Below are 12,841 nucleotides of genomic sequence, written 5' to 3'. Positions count from 1 at the left end.
GACATCAAAACATGGAGGAAAGTATCTCAGAAGGCCAGCAGTCCCATAACTGATTACTATCTGGGAAAATGTGATGACTTCAAATCTTAGTCCAGCTGGTTTATTACAACCTTGTGGGAATTTCCCTAAAGTTTCATACCTCGGTAATCAATGAAATATGACAACAGTCTCCATGGCTCTATTGTAAGAAAATGAACAATCTAGAATGTCATCATGTCTAACTACAAGACAACGTTTAGTGTGGTGAATGAATATTTCTCACTTTTAAGAATCAGTTGAGGGCTGGCGAGATGGCTCAGTGGTAAAGTTGCTTGTCACCAAGCTCAATGACCTGAGTTTGATTCCTGGAACTCACGTGGTAAAGTGAGAGAACCAACTTTAGAAAGTTGTCCTCTGACCTCCACACATGTGCTCTGTCATGGCACATGCACCACCCCCAACACCCATAAATAAATACGTAAAAAGATTTTTTTTTCAAAAGAACCAATAGGAGTGTGTGTGTACAAAGAAAATCTTCCCAGCAAACCAAGGGCTGGGGAATGTTGGTAAATGGTAGTGTACTTGCTTGGTACCCATGAGGCCCTGGGTTTGGTCCCAGGATTACAGACTAGCCATTTGACTGATAAAGTCACTGAACTGAGAACTAGAACATTGATAGCAAAAATAACAAATCAACCAAGCCACAAGGGAAAAGTAATCCAATTAAGCCAAGGAAAATAGGGTTGACTTCATTTTCACCTCCACATTCTTTCTTAATAAAAAGACAACACCCAGGGGCTGGTGAGATAGTTCAGTGAGCACAGACATTTGTCTCACAGGCCTGAGCTTATCCAAGAACCTACTTGATACAAGGAAAGATCCAGCTCTCAAAGGCTGGGCTCTGACTTCTCCATGCACTTAGTGGACACACACACACACACACACAATGAAATGTTGACTGGGTATAGCAGTGTACTTCTTTAATCCTAGCATTTAGAAGGCAGAGACAGGCTGATCTCTAAGAGTTGGAGGCCAGCCTGGTCTACAATAGTACATTCCAGGCCAGCCAAAGCTACATAGAGAGACCTTGTCTCAGAAAACCAAACCAACCAACCAACCAAGCAAGTCAAGGAAGACCATTCTATCTTTTGATTTGAGAGATCCAGCTCAGGGGCTCTCTTGTGTTACCTCTCTGCAGTGCCCTGGTGGTAAGGACACAGCCCCTTGCTGGTGGCATACCTTGGTGAGAGGGAATGCTTGCACCCCTGAATTTAATCTTGAGAAGGGAAGAAAGAGTGGGGGTTGAGGGGGTGATAGAGATGACAGATTGAGAAAAAGGAGGAGAAGGCATAGGAGAGGATAAAGGGAGGAAGAAAAAATGAGATACAGAGATGGCAGTCATGTTTTATAATAGTTATCTATCATGTCCAACCTCTGACTCAGCAAGACCATGTTGTCCACTACAAAGTTTACACCTGAGAACGGTGCAACTGAGCTTTTTTCTTTTTTTTTAAATCTTGTATTTTAAGCAAGTTTACGATTTTGTGTTGTTCCACATTCTTAGCTCTCTGGGGCCGCACAGGGCCCGCAGGCTGCAGGCTGAACACGCAACCTTCAGAATCCAGAGAGTTTAAAGGAACTTCGTGATGTTGCTTATGGAAATCTCTCACTTGCCAGGGAGTCATTTGGCCTGTTTAAAGGATGCAGGTGTGTGGCAGGAGATGGTTCTGTGAGGTGGGACATATGCAGGCAGGGAAGACTGTCAAAGTGCCAAAGGCCATGTTCACCTAATCAATAAAGGGCCGTAATGTTCCTTTCTCTCCCTCACAAGCACAAGGGAGCGGGTTCTCAGGGCCATGGCCTGGAGATTAAACTTGAACGTTTTTTTCTTTTCTGTTCTTTAGTGAGAGAAATGCCAGGTCCTTCTACCACCTCGGAATGAATCCTGGTGAGGGGAGCTACGGAATGAGTTATCTCATTAAGAGAGAAAGGGAGGTGAGAAAAGCAGGTAGGGGAGGAAAGAGGGGCAGAGGTGCAGAGGGGCGGTCCCTTCATGGGTAGGGTTGCATACGGAGCAGGTGATACTTGTCTGGGTCAAGAAGAAACAGGTAGATGCTACTACCTGTGCGGGTCGTTAAGAATGGTAGGTAGCACGATGGCTTGTCAGAGACTGAGTGTGACTGGAGAATCATCTGCTCGCACTAATCCTGTGAACTGTCAGCTCTGATCACCTCCGTGGCAGTGGTCTGAGCTTAGTGCTCGGTACCCGGTACCCAGGCTCCTGCTCTGCCCCCAGGCCTACCCCTCAGGGTTTGTTTCACCGGGGACATTGGACTACCCCTAGTCCCTGCGCCAGCATGTGACCTGCACATGCCATCTTGATCTCAAGGAGGTAGCTGGGGCTCTTCCCGCAATCAGCCCACCGACCTGGGCCGGCGTACAGAGAGCCAAGGAGCTTGAACTAGCAAGGAGGCAGGTCGCCCCTGCCCGCTGTGGGACACCCAGGACAGGGTAGCAGTGCTGGAAAAGCCAAGGAGATCATCCTTCACTGGTGCCTGTGTTCTAGCCTCTGAGCTCTGGAACCGCCTCCCTCACCAAGGCCATCCCTGCCTACAATCCCAGCAGCTCGCCACATCTGAGGAGCCGCCATCCGGCCCATGACAGCCAGGACTGAACAGAATGGGAGGGGCTGGAGCGGAGAGAATGAAAGTTTTCTTGTTGTGTTGACATCCTGCCCCCGCCCCCCCCCCCCCCGCGCCACACCCCGAAAAAATGAAGTGTTGCAGAGGTGGCTTCATCCCCGTAATCCCTGTGCTCAGGAGGCTGAGGCAGGAGAACGAGAGTTTGGGGCCTCCCTGCTTTACCTAGGCAGTTCCAAGCCAGTCTAGGCTATACTGAGACCCTGGCTCAAACAAAACACAGAAGGTAGGAAGAGGAGCAAGGGAGAAAGGAAGGGAGGAGAAAATACAAAAGAAAAAGAAAGAGAGGGAGGGGAGGGAAGAGGGGACGGGAAGGGGGCAGGGAAGGGCTTTTCCGGGCATCATTAGCTTCACAGTCAAGCCAGCTTTCTTCCCTCTACCTCCCTGCCCCTTCCTCATGGGGAGAAGCAGAGAGGAACTCATCGGTCAACAGTGTTCAGCAGGGGTCACTGTAAGAGGCTCCTTCCTAACCTCCACCGCCCTCCTCTCCTGCCCTGTGGCCGGAGGTATGTGGAAGGAATTTCAGGAAGGGGAACATCTCACTCTCCATCCCCCAGCTGGACAACTGCCTGAGCTGTGGACATGCAGGTCTCCCCTGTGCCCCGCTAAGCAAGGAAAAGAGAACTGGGTGAAGAGGGTAGCTGAGGCATGGGAGGTAGCAGGAGAACTAGCGGGTCTTTGCTGTCTTGTCGCGATCCATCCAAGGGGGTTTCCCATGAGCAGAGGCGCTCAGGAGCAAGAGGCTGTGTGGTTGCCCCTGTGCCAAAAGGCCACCCAAGAGGTCCACTGAGCTGGAGCTCAGGGATGGGATGACCTTCTGCCCCACTGCTTCTTCCTATTGCAACAGTCATATCTACAAGTATCTCAAAGCTGAGGGACCAAAGTAGAACACTGACTTAGATAAGAGGCCCTTAATGTGGGCAGGCTACAGTTTAGCCTCTAAAGAGGTGAAAAGAGTAAAGGAAGGGGGGATGACATTCCCAGGATGTGTGTGGTTGTAACTGACGCTGGGGACAAGTCAGGTTGGAGGGCAGTGACTGGACAAGTGTGAGCATCTCATACGCCTACCCCATTGAGTTGCCACGGTACAGCAAACATCTGTATAGACATGAGCAGTGGAGGCCGACGGAAGCTTGAACAAGATTATATTCCATAGCCTTTCCCTCCGCCCAGGTGCAGGTTTTGCCTGCAGCAATATATCACTTGGAAGACGGTGGGTCCCAAGCCTGAGTCTAGACGTGTTCAGTCCTGTCTGCAGGATGGTTAAATTAGTCAGCTTGTGGCCCTTGTCTGAGTCCTCAGGGAAATGCGGGAGGAAGGAGCAAATGGAGTAAAAGCATTCCTCTAAACCAAGCTACGGCCATCTTAAGGCACACTCTTCAGTCCAGAGAAGAAACATTTTCAAGAGGCCATGACAGCGACATGCAGGAAGGTGATGCCACATGGTAGGAGGGTCTCCGGCAGGGCCATTTCCTCCCTTCTGGAAATGCTCAGAACTGAGACAATTCAGGACAAAAGCCTGGGAAGAATGCATCACGGCCTCCCATTTCCCCACCAGGGGCAGGGAATGAGACACAGCAGAAGTCTGTTAGTTATCTAACACCAAATTACTCCCAACTTGCTGGCCTAAAAGAACAAAATAGTTATGTATTCTCTCTCACGGTCTCTCAGAGTGGGTCAGGAACTTGAGGTCAGCTTAGCAGGATCATCCTAGATAGAAATTTTGATGAGGCTGGTATGATGTCATCTGAGGATTGGCGGGCTAAGGATTCACTTCCCAGGAGAGCCAACCACAGCTGGGTAGTCACCTGTCATCTCTTCGATGAGTAGTTGGTGTTGGCTCAGCAGGAGGCCCTAGTTCTCAGCACGCGGGCTTTTCACATGGGCTTGCACACCTGCTGATGTCCTCTAGGAAATAGCACAGCTCCACATTACCTGCTTACTGAGACTTGTCCCCATTTTAATGGAGTACATATGAACCGTAGTTGTAGACGTGTTAGATTTCCTAATCTACTGGATAAAAAAAAACAAGTGTTAGAGTTAGGGTTTGGCAGGACACTGCTGGAGACAGCCACTGTGTGGCCAGCAAAGACATCTGGGGGTATGACTTGCTAAAGGATGCAACCGTGTGTGGGTTTTTGCAGTTGTCTATTTAGCACTGACAGGGAGGGTGGGGGTGTTGTGCTCAGCACCTCACATGCCATGTCTTGTTCAGTTCTGACTTTTTATAGTCAAGTCTATTGTTTTCTTCATTTTATAGGTGAGAAATCTGAAGCTTAAGAGTGACATCCAATTATTAAGGAAAGGGTCCATGGGCGGGTGAAATGGCTCAGCAAGTAAAGATGCATAAGCCTGACAGCTTGACTTCAGTTCCTGGAGCCCACATGCACGCTGGGGCATGCATGCCTACACATAATAAGTACACATGTACACACACACACACACACACACACACACACACATTTTTTAAAGAAAGGGCTTTGTTATACGTAACATCTATTTAATAAAGCAGGTTAGTTGAGATCATTTTATAAATGCATCCACCCAAAGCAGTTCACAAGGGACTTTTTTTTAGCGCTTAAAGGAGTTAAGTGGCAAATTCACTTACAACATCTGCCTTAGGCTGGGCATAGAGGTGTGGTTCTAATCCCAGCACTCAGGAGGCAGAGGCAGGTAGCTCTCTGTAGGTTTAAAGCCAGCTTGGACTACATAGCAAGTTCCAGGGCAGCCAAGACTGCATAGACAGACTCTGTCTCAAAAATAAGTGAGTAAATAAATAAATAAATAAAATGACCTTATGTAGCCAGAAGGTTTCTCCGGTCTCAACCAGCCCCAAAGTCCCACAGCCACTTATAAAATAATCATTCAGAGGCTTAATATTAATTACCAATTGCATGGCCTATGGCAGGCTTCTTGCTAGCTAGCTTTTACAACTTGACCCATTTCTACTCATCTGTAAGTTGCCACGTGGCCATGGCTTACCAGTATTTTCACATCTTGCTTCTCCAGGTGGTGCTGGCATCTCTCTCCTTTCTCCTTACCCATCTCCCTTGGTTTTTCCTTCCTGGCTCCATCCTGCCCTGCCGTAGGCCAATGTAGCTTTATTTATCAACCAAGCAGAGCAACACACATTCACAGCATACAGAAAGGCATCCCATAGCAACCTTATCGGATGACCAGTCAGGTGGCTTTGGGGGTGTCTCCCAGCAACATTCTGCATTCTGGGACACAACGGTCATATAAGGAGTTCTGAGGAGTTTCTATGGGAACAGCCATCTCTATTGGATGTTTTCAGAGTCCTGTGGGGTCTGTGGAGGGGAAGGGGTCTGTGACAGAAGGTAAGGGCAGTCTCTCCTTAGAATGATTGCCAAGAATGGAACCCAGGCATCGCCATGGGGAGCTGACTCCCACAGTGCTTTTCCTGGCCAACTAGGCAGCCTGGATGAAGAGACACAGGCCTATGCCTACTTTGGGGTGCCCACATGCCACAGCTGCCCTCATCCCTGTCTCCAGACTATGGAAACACTTTCAAAGAAGTCTTTCTTTGAAAAAAAAAAAAGTGTGTCATCTTTGGACCTGAGGTCAGACTGGAGCTCATTTACTCTCTCTTTCTGCCCCAGTTTGAATGTTTTCTTAGCCTTGACGAGCAAACAAATGGAAAGCCTTACTGGGTTTTCTCTCACAATGATGCTTTAATAGGCCTTTCTGGACCCCACTCCCTCTCCATGGGGGTGATATGGTGCTGTGAAAGATAAATGTTTCTCAAGGACTGTCGGGCGCCTCGGAGGTGATGTAGTTTTCATAGGTAGGGTGCATGTGGTGTGTACATATGGCATGGGGTGGGGTGGGGGAGTTCTGATGGGGTATGGGTTCATTCAGGTAAAATTTTCACAGCCCAGCACATGCCCCTTAAGGCCTGAAATGATGCTGGGATAATTTGTACCCCTTTGAATGTCAGTATCTCCAAAGAGCCCTGGAACGCCATGGTTTTCTGGAATTCAGACCATAATGTGAAATGTTTCAGTTTTGACCATAAGAAACTCTAAGGCATCCATTGTTCTTTCTGGAATTTCATGGTTTTTTTGGAACCCAGACCCACAATGTAAAATGTTTCAGTTTTGACCCTTGGCAACACTTAGGAGTCCTTCATTCTTTCCAGCCTGGGAATGACCCTGGCTTCCATTCAGCAAGCACAGGGTTGAGAGAGAAAGAATTCCATATCTCAAAACTGGCCTGTGAAAACTAGAATTGGCTATGGATTCCAATCTTCTGTAGGAATGGAGGGCATGGCATTATCTTTTAGAGAGACAACTATTTCAGAGCTTACAGTGAACATGGAAATTGAAAGAGGATGCTGAAACGCTGTCCTTTTCAACAACCTTTGCCACCAACTATGCAATGATGAATTCAAAAGCGAAGGTGTGGTGTTTATGATATTGTACTATTTCATGCCACCCAGAAGTCAACATTTGTAACGACAACATGTAAGAAGCAACTGTTGTTCCTGGGAGGATCGTATAAGAACTAGTAAATGAACGAGGCCTGGAGAACCTCCTGAGGATGGAAGCTGGCTTCCCCCATGTTTACCTGTTTACTCTTCAGCAGAAGGACGCAGAAGTCCATGTCCCACACTCTCGCTGGTCAGTCACTGATCTATGTTATTATTCATCCTTCTCCACTGAATGCAGCATGAGGTTGTTTGAAGTTGTGCTTCCTAAGGGAGGAGCTCCGGGCTCCATTCTCCACTCCTGGTAGACAAGAAGCTAATCATTTGGCCTCTCATCTGTAATTGGATTCATTATCCTGCTTTTGCTGGGTTGTGAGTCTTAGAAATCATGTATATAAAAGTCTGGCACAGAGAGTTAACTTCTAAGCCCTTAGCTAATGATCATTATTTTGGTTGCTCTTTGGGGGTTTTTAAATTTTGCTTTGTTTTATTTATTTCATTTTTGAGTCAGAACCTGCTTTGTAGACCCGGCTAGCCTGGTACTCAGTGCAGCCAGGCTAGACTCAAAACTCTCAGTGTGATTGTCTACATAGAACAACTACATCTGGCTTAATAATTATTCTTAATAGTAAGCTGAATAAAGATGGTAATTCTTTTTTTTAAATTAATCTATTTATTTTACATCCCAGGCACAGCCTCCCCTCATCCTTCCTCCCTTCCCAACCCCTAAATCCCCTCCTCTTCCATCTCCATCCAGGAAAGGGTAGGTCTCCCATGAATATCAACAAGACATGGGATATATCAAGTTGCAGTAAGACTAAGCACCTCCCATGTGTTAAGACTGGGCAAGGTGACCCAGTGTGAGGAGTGGGGCCCCAAAAGCCTGTAAAAGAATTGGAGACAGCCCATGTTCCCACTGTTAGGAGTCCTACAAGAGGACCAAGCTACACAACTGTAACATATATGTAGAGTGCCTAGGTCAGTCCCATGCAGGCTCCTTGATTGTTGGTTCAGTCTCTGTGAGGCCCTATGAGCACAGGTTAGTTGACTGTATGAGCCTTCCCTGGGTGACCTTGACCCCTCTGGCTCCTACACTCCTTTCTCCTTCTCTGCAGCTTTCCCGAACTCCACCTAATGTTTGGCTGTGGGTCTCCACGCACATCTGCCTCCATCAGACGCCTCTCTTATGACAATTGGGCGAGGCACCAATCTGGTCACAAGGGACAGCCAGTTCAGGCTACTTATCAAAGATGGTAATTCTTAACACCAGCTGAATTGAATAGAGGAACTAGCAATATCATTTCAACTGGATATTCAGAGATTTAATAAAAATTTATGTAAAAGTTTTCAAATATACATAAATGTATAGAAAATAGTAGACTACACACACACACACACACACACACACACACACACACACACACAAATTGCCTTGCCTTTGTGTAATTTTGCTCAAATTATTTAGGTGGTGGGAAATGTAATGACTCCTGTGCTGACCTATCTTTTACCGGTTTTAAACCTCCTGGGAGATGATGCCATCTTTTACCAGAAAGGGAAAAAGGCTTCTCAGGAATCTGTAAACAGTGGTGACTTTTACTCTGTTCAGATTTCTTGTCATCTTTCCGTCCCTTAGGTCTGTGTGATATGTCCACAAATGTGATCACTGCCTGGAACACTCAGCTCAGAACAGCTATGATAACATGTCAGGGACACTGAGGTCAACTCCAAGTCCAATAGGTAGGTGTGTGTGTGTGTGTGTGTGTGTGTGTGTGTGTGTGTGTGTGTGTGTGTGTGGCAGGTTCTCACTATATAGCTCTGGCTGTCCTAGAACTCACTAAGTACACTAAGTAGACCAGGCTGGCCTCAAACTCATAGAGATCCACCTGTTTCTGCATCCTAAGTGCTGAGATTAAAAGCGTTCACCGTACTAATAGCCCTCTCCCAGCCAACAGATGTGTTTTCAAAGAGAACAGAGGGACTTTGCTGGTGTGAGCTGGGGAGGAGCAGATGAGACCCACCTGCCCCTTGGCCACCACATCTGGCGTGTGGAAACCACTGTGTAGGGGATCCCTTCCAGTGCGTGACTGAAATCCTGAGTGAAATGGCTGCCCCAGGGGAGCAAGGAGGTACTTCACATCCTCCTTTCCTCCGGGCAGGACCTGGACCCCTTAGCTGGTGGACAGAGTTTTGCCAGCTAAAGCTCATTGTTGTTAAAGCATCACTCTCACTGAGGTACAAAACAGCCCAGCGAAAGCTCATAGCTCCTCGGATTTATTTATTTATTCATAAGATGACATTGAATTGAAAACAGATCCTCCTAATAACAAATGGCCCTAGTCCCAGCACATGGAATAGCTTCCAAGCCCATAGTTAATGATCACTTGGTTGTTGTTGCTTAGGTTTTTTGTTTGGTTTTTGTTTGTTTTAGTTGTTATTGTTGTGCATTTTGGAGACAGGAAGAAAAATAAATAAAACCAAGCATCAGTGTAATTCAGAGTTCCAGAGCAGAAATCAGGATAAGGACCTACTATTGCCATGGATCCTAACAGTGTAATTCCTAACTGTATTCATTCATTCTCTCTTTCTCTCTCTCTCTCCCCCCTTCCTTCCTTCCTTTCTCCCTTTTTATTTACTTAAGTTTTTTGTGACATGGTCTCACTGTGTAGCCCTGGATGGCTTGGAACTCCTAGATCTCCAGCTGCCTTTGCCTCCCAAGTGCTGGAATTAAAAGTGTGGACTACCACATCTGCCCTAACTGTATTTTAAACCTTTATCCATCCACAGATAAGTGCAGCTCTCATCCCTCATCAAGGAAGCTTCTTTTTGCAGCACACAAAGACTGTGGCTGAGAGCCACCACTGGTCAAAATGACAAGGACAACTCACCAGGGGTGCCCAGTCCCACTTCACACATTCACAACACAACCCTACATCTCAGGTTCAGGGAATCTCCTGGGAGTTCAGAAGAGGGTGCAGAAAGAGTGTGAGAGCCAGAGGACCAGGTGTATGCTCCAAGATAGGGTTTTCTACCTACGACAAGGAACTGCACCCATGAAATCCTAATTAAGACCTGCATAATGGCGCCACCAGTTGACAATCCCAAGTGGATGGGGAAATCTCACAAGGTCTCCCCTAGATAAAGAACTGTAGGCAACCAATGGCTGTTGGGAGAGGGAGGATTGGTTTATCCAATCCCAAGTGGTCAGCACTAAATACATATACAATCAAACAACACTAAATTGGCTCTGCAGAAATCAGGGTAGATGCAAGGTAAGACAGCTCCTGGAGGCACATGCTGCTGGGAATAGGCTGTGGTTTTCAAGGGACCCATCAAAGTCACGTGTGGCCTGAGATGGACAGAGAACAGACACCAACTGGAGCCAAGGGCAGTAGCATGTGGTTTTGCAGTTCCTATACTTCCCACTCTTGGAATTTCCCAGGAAGCCTCTGAGAAAATTCCACATGCAGTCAAGCACCCGGTCAGAAGATGCTGTGCACATGGAGTCCCACTGCTCTCTCCTCCCAGGCCTTCTAGAAGGGGCTCTTTTCCACAGAATTAGGGTACTTACTGCAGAACTACCCTAGAGCACTGTCTGTCACCTGCCTGTCACTTACATTCCTGCTGGATCTCTTTCCTGCCCACTGACACCTCCTGGAAGTCCAGAATCCCTGGAACAGTGTCCTGGGTCTACAAAGAGGTAAGACTTATCTCCTAAGGCCTTGCTATAACAATAACAAAAACTTACTTTTCTGTCACTCTAGGCATGTGACATCTTAGACACTGGACACTCGGGACACCTCAGAGGGTAAAGAAGTCAAAAGCTGCCCGTTTTCAATAAACAACTCCAACTTGTACATGAGAGGCAGGAAGGGAAACAAGAAGGGAAGGCAGGAAGGCTGGATAGTTGGCCACTAGTCACAAATTAGCAAGCAGACCAGCTCCTAATTATTATCAGCGAAACAGAAAACATTTCCTCTTTAGCTAGGATGCCTTTTGGGGTTTGTTTGTGTGTGTCTTTTTGAGACAGGGTTTCTAAGGCCCAGGCAGATGGCCTGTCTGGGATTACAGGTGTGAGCCACTGACCCTGGTTATGCAGTGGTGGGTGTGAACACAGGGCTCTTGTGTCGAGAGAAGCACGTCACCACCTGAGCTGCATGTTTCCTCTTTCTTAGGACACATGTTTTCATCCCTTCTGAGACAGGACAATCTAGAAACTGTTTTATTGTTTGTTAAAGTTGGGAAAGATGGCTGAGCAGTGAGGAGCGCTTGTTGCTCCTGTACAGGACCCAAGTTCAGACCCCAGTGCTCACTTCATGGCTCACAACTGTGAGACTGTCAACCCAGTTTCAGGATCTAACACCGTCTTCTGGCCTCCCCAGGCCCCTGCATATGGTACACACACACACACACGCACGCACGCACGCACGCACGCACGCACGCACACACACACACACAAGCATGCCTACATGTAAAAATAAATTTTAAATTTTATTCCTATTTAAAAAAATAGTTTTCTGTCTAAATATGAAGAAATTATGCAGCAAGAAGCCCTGAACCTTTTTTTTTTTTTTTGACACACTTTGCTCCAACAGCTTTCAAGAGTCTGATCTGACCTTATGTTGAGTTTTCCTCTGTGTTTTTATTAATATAGTGACACCATGGCTTTCCCTTTTTATGTATTGAAGTCGCTTTACTCATAAATCATCGTATCAGCCGGGCGGTGGTGGCGCACGCCTTTAATCCCAGCACTCAGGAGGCAGAGCCAGGCGGATCTGTGTGAGTTCGAGGCCAGCCTGGTCTACAGAGTGAGATCCAGGACAGGTACCAAAACTACACAGAGAAACCCTGTCTTGGAAAAAACAAAGAAAATAAATAAATAAATAAATAAATCATATCAAAATATCTAGTATTTTCTCAAATGAAGACAAACAGACAAATGAGAGATAAGAACTTACTATCTCCCTCAATTGTTGGCAGACACTGTGCATCTTCCACTACTTACGCACCGAATGGCACCATATCAAATCATTTTATGAGGGTCGTTGGACTTCCACCTGAAGAACCTGGAAAAAGGCCCACAGTCGCTGGCTGCTTATGACACCTCAGAAAATAAACGGCTACCACGGGTAACATTGTGTTCCTTGTGTTTGAGTGAAACCTACCAGTCCTGGCTACTGTTTACATTTACTGGGTGATTCCTCCCTTGAAAAGATTAAATAAGCTGGAGAAAAGGGCTCTTCTCCCAAAACCCTGGGATGTTTCTCTGGCTCCTCTTAGCCTGTGACTTTGTAGAGCCAGTATTGACCCGGCATCAGGATAATTACATGGTCCTGTGTTTACACATGGTCTCCTGAAAGGCCAGCACTGAGTTAGCAGGCTACACATCTCAGTGCATTGATTTGCCCTTTCAACTGAAATAGACTTTCCAAACACTGGTTCACACACATCCCTTGGAGACAGGCATACGATGTCAAATTCCTGCTTTGTCGAAGACGAAATAGATACAGAGGGGCAGGTGGTGGTCCAGGGCCACACAGCAGGTGTGTTCATTATAGAGTCCAAAAATACTTGTGGGGCTAGCCTCAGGTTCCCCTGCGAACAAGGTTAGCAGTTTATTGTCCTCTGGACAGCACAGCCAACGGGCTATCTTGCACGCTACATTGGTGCACATTTACGGGATGTGTCACTGGCCAAGTGTAGCACCTTAGCTGGCCAA

At 46.9% G+C, this 12,841-nt stretch overlaps 1 long non-coding RNA gene across 1 annotated transcript; it reads right to left on the bottom strand.

Annotated features, from left to right (window-relative positions):
- Window positions 1-3,806: 3,806 nt before the first annotated feature.
- LOC131912420 (uncharacterized) lies at window positions 3,807-5,871 on the bottom strand. Its single transcript, XR_009379624.1, has 2 exons — window positions 5,720-5,871; window positions 3,807-4,688 (listed from the first exon to the last, which is right to left on the bottom strand). It is a non-coding gene; the product is annotated as an uncharacterized LOC131912420 (long non-coding RNA).
- Between the last annotated feature and the right edge of the window lie 6,970 nt (window positions 5,872-12,841).

This window comes from Peromyscus eremicus, chromosome 6 (genome assembly GCF_949786415.1).
Source record: "Peromyscus eremicus chromosome 6, PerEre_H2_v1, whole genome shotgun sequence".
Taxonomy (NCBI): domain Eukaryota; kingdom Metazoa; phylum Chordata; class Mammalia; order Rodentia; family Cricetidae; genus Peromyscus; species Peromyscus eremicus.
Note: the sequence above shows the minus strand (reverse complement) of the source record. Positions and strands in the feature narration are given on the sequence as shown.